Source organism: Sesamum indicum, linkage group LG3 (assembly GCF_026168435.1).
Source record: "Sesamum indicum cultivar Baizhima isolate 11 linkage group LG3, ASM2616843v1, whole genome shotgun sequence".
In the NCBI taxonomy this organism is placed as follows: Eukaryota; Viridiplantae; Streptophyta; class Magnoliopsida; order Lamiales; family Pedaliaceae; genus Sesamum; species Sesamum indicum.
Window position 1 is genome coordinate 3,667,998 of NC_142659.1, and position 3,136 is coordinate 3,671,133.

General features: G+C 42.9%; 1 pseudogene; it reads right to left on the reverse strand.

Annotated features, from left to right (window-relative positions):
- Positions 1–461: 461 nt before the first annotated feature.
- Positions 462–2,638, reverse strand: LOC105157392 (U-box domain-containing protein 40 pseudogene; annotated as a pseudogene).
- Between the last annotated feature and the right edge of the window lie 498 nt (positions 2,639–3,136).

Below are 3,136 nucleotides of genomic sequence, written 5' to 3' on the forward strand. Positions count from 1 at the left end.
ATAAACCTTATGAGAAGCCTTTGTAATTTACCCTAATTTAAACTATAAACCCATGTATTTATGGATAATTTATTGGATTAATTATAATTAGACCATTTTTCAAAATGTGAAAATTATACTTTCTTCCAAAAAATTTTAAAATTATACTTGCACCCACTTCAAAATTAAAATTTTTTATATAATTTTTTAAAAACATCAATATTTTTTGTTCATAGCCTAACGGAATAAAGTTAAGTGTAAACGATAAATCTTTCAAAAGGGTATAAGTATAATTTTACATGTTTTTATAAAACATCAAGTGCAACTAGACCTAATTTATAAGAATTTCGATGAATTTTAATTGACAGAAGAACTTATTTGATATAAATAAACAAATTGCAATTGTACGTAATCTTTCAAAATATATAAATTTATGTATAATTACAGCAAATTAAAAAAAAAAAAAAAGATAACTCTACACATGACATCATCAAAATTTAGCATAAATTAAAATTCAATTAATTAATTAAAGTACAACGCATTTGACATGTTATATGAAATCTAGAACCTACAAAAGTGGACCAATCCAATCTCAACTATTATTAATTTTATATACATATATAAATAAAAAAACAGAGTACCACAATCCTACAGAAACAAAAGATGTTAGGCCCCAACCCACATAACAATGATAGATAGATTGAAACATATGAAGAAAAACCATATAATATTAACATTGCTCCACCAAAAAATTACTACCAACTCAAAATTCACTCGAGTTCGTCCCGTAACTCTTTCCCAGTCCGTGTCTTGGACGACTCACACCCTCCTTCATCACCGCCTCCCAATCCACCTCCGCCCCGTCCTCCGCCTCCTTTGGCCCCCTAAGCACCTCCAACATCCTCCCGGCTTTCTCCCTCGCCCGATTGCTGCCCGTATCCACCACATTCCGTAGCACCTCCACCGCCCCGGCGTCCCTCGCTAGCCCTTTGAACCTTAAGCTCCCGTGACTCAATGAGTGGAGTGCTGCCACGCAATTTTCCCGAGTCGACTCCGAGTCCAACTCGGACCTGTTTCTCAACGCGGCTACCAAGGTTTCCACTGCATTGGCGTCCAGCAACGCCGCCCGGCCCCCGTCGCACAATGCCAGGTTGCACACCACCAGGACGACACGCGCCGCCAGCTCCGCGTCCTTCAGCAGCCCCAGCAGAATACCGGCGGCTCCCAGCTTCATGATTTTCACCCTGTTGCTCTGCACCAGCGTCAAGTGGTACAGCGCCAGAGCAGCGTCATGGCGGCTCCGCCGCGTGCCGGATCTCAGTTCGTGCAGCAGCGGCTGCAATGCTCCGAGAACGCCGATTGCGGTTTTGTTCTCATCCTCGAGAGCTAGACTGAAAAGCGCGCCGGCAGCGTGCTCCCGGGACTCTTCAAAACCGTTTCTTAAAATGTCAATCAGCAAAGGAACAACCCCGGCTCTCACAATCTTGATTTTATTATCCTTCTCAAGCGAAAGATTCACCAGGGCCGCCGCGGCGTTGATCTGAACGGCGGCGTAGCGCGACTTCAACAACTGCTTCAGAGCAAACAAAAGCCTCTCCGAGCACAGCGCCGCCCTCGCTTCTTCATTGGTTCTCGTCGTTTTCCTCAACAGAATCACAGCTTGCTCCTGCTCGTAGACATCCAAATTTCTCATTCTAGTAACGAAATTCTCATCCTCCCCGGAAGAAGTAGAAGAAACATTAGCCGACGACGCCTCCTCGGAGACAAATTCCGAGGAAGTAGACGGGGAAGATGAGTATGAAAAGCAAGAGGGTCGGGTTGCAAAAGGCAAAAGAGGCGTCGCATTGGCGACAACAGATTCCTCAGAGCTCGAAGAGGAGTACAAATTTCGCGGGTTCAATTCCGTAGCAGCATGTGAGAACAAAACCGGAGGGGTTTGGGCAACAGCCGTCAGCAATTCCCTTTCCGAGACCCGAATCTTCGGACTGTCAGAGGAACCCATGAGAGAGCGAACAATGGCCTCGACATCCGAATACAGAGGCGGGTTCGGGCGCTCCGACCCGGTCTTCGAGCACCAGTTGAGAATAGCAGTCTTGAGCGCTAAATTTGGTATCACGGTCGAGAAATCCGGCCTCGACCCATCGGCGAGCGTGGGGGTGAAACCCAAATCTCCGCATACGAGAACACACACACGCTCGAAAGTCTGGCCGGAGGAAACAACGGCGGGGTCGAACATTAACGACTTGGAGATGGGGCAGAGGAATTCCTGGGGCGGCTCCTTCTTGGCAGCGGAGGAAGATCTGTAGAAAGAGATTCTCCAACGGCGGATCTTCCCCTTTCCGCCCATCTGATTCCAATTCTGTATATACCTAAATGAATCTATGGGGCTAAGGGAAAACTGGGTTAGGGTTCAAGAAACTCATTGGAGAAGAGATAAGGGAATTAGAGAAGTATCGTTGGCATAAAAGACTGGCGAAGAAAGAATCGCAGTGGACTGAGTCACTGTATATGATGTGGGTGGGGAGAAGAGAGAGAAAGAGGAGAGAGAATTGACTTTATTGTTGGAGATGATGAGAGAGGAGATGGCGTTCCGCGAAAGAACAGCTCGATTGGAGTGTTGGGAGTCTACCCGGTCCTGCTTTTGTTCGTAATTACCAGATTCGCCCTTTTCAAAATAACATATATGAGAATTGTCATCTCACCAGACTTGCAAAATCACTCATTTTGTTTTTATTTTATTTTATTCTTATCCCCACCTAACCCCCTCCCCATCCCCACCTCCTACCCTTCGCCCCTCAATTTGCGATGTTGCGTTGCCCAGATCAGACACTGCAAGGGCGACGGTTCAACCTGGGCGAGATGCCTCGCTCCTCAATTTGGGCAACATGACCAGAAACACGGGTTATTTATTTTTTTATTATAAAAAATATAATACAATAATATTAATATAATTTTTTTAAATATATTAATAACATAATGAGTCACAATTTTTTATTAAAAAATTATTTTTTAAAAAAATTGGTGCCCAAGTCGTACTTGGGAAAATTTTCTTTTCATTTTTTAATTAAATTTTATTTAATTATATATAATTAATATAATAAAGTTTAAAAAATTATAATATTAAAATTGTATTAATTTTAAAAATTATAATTTAGTG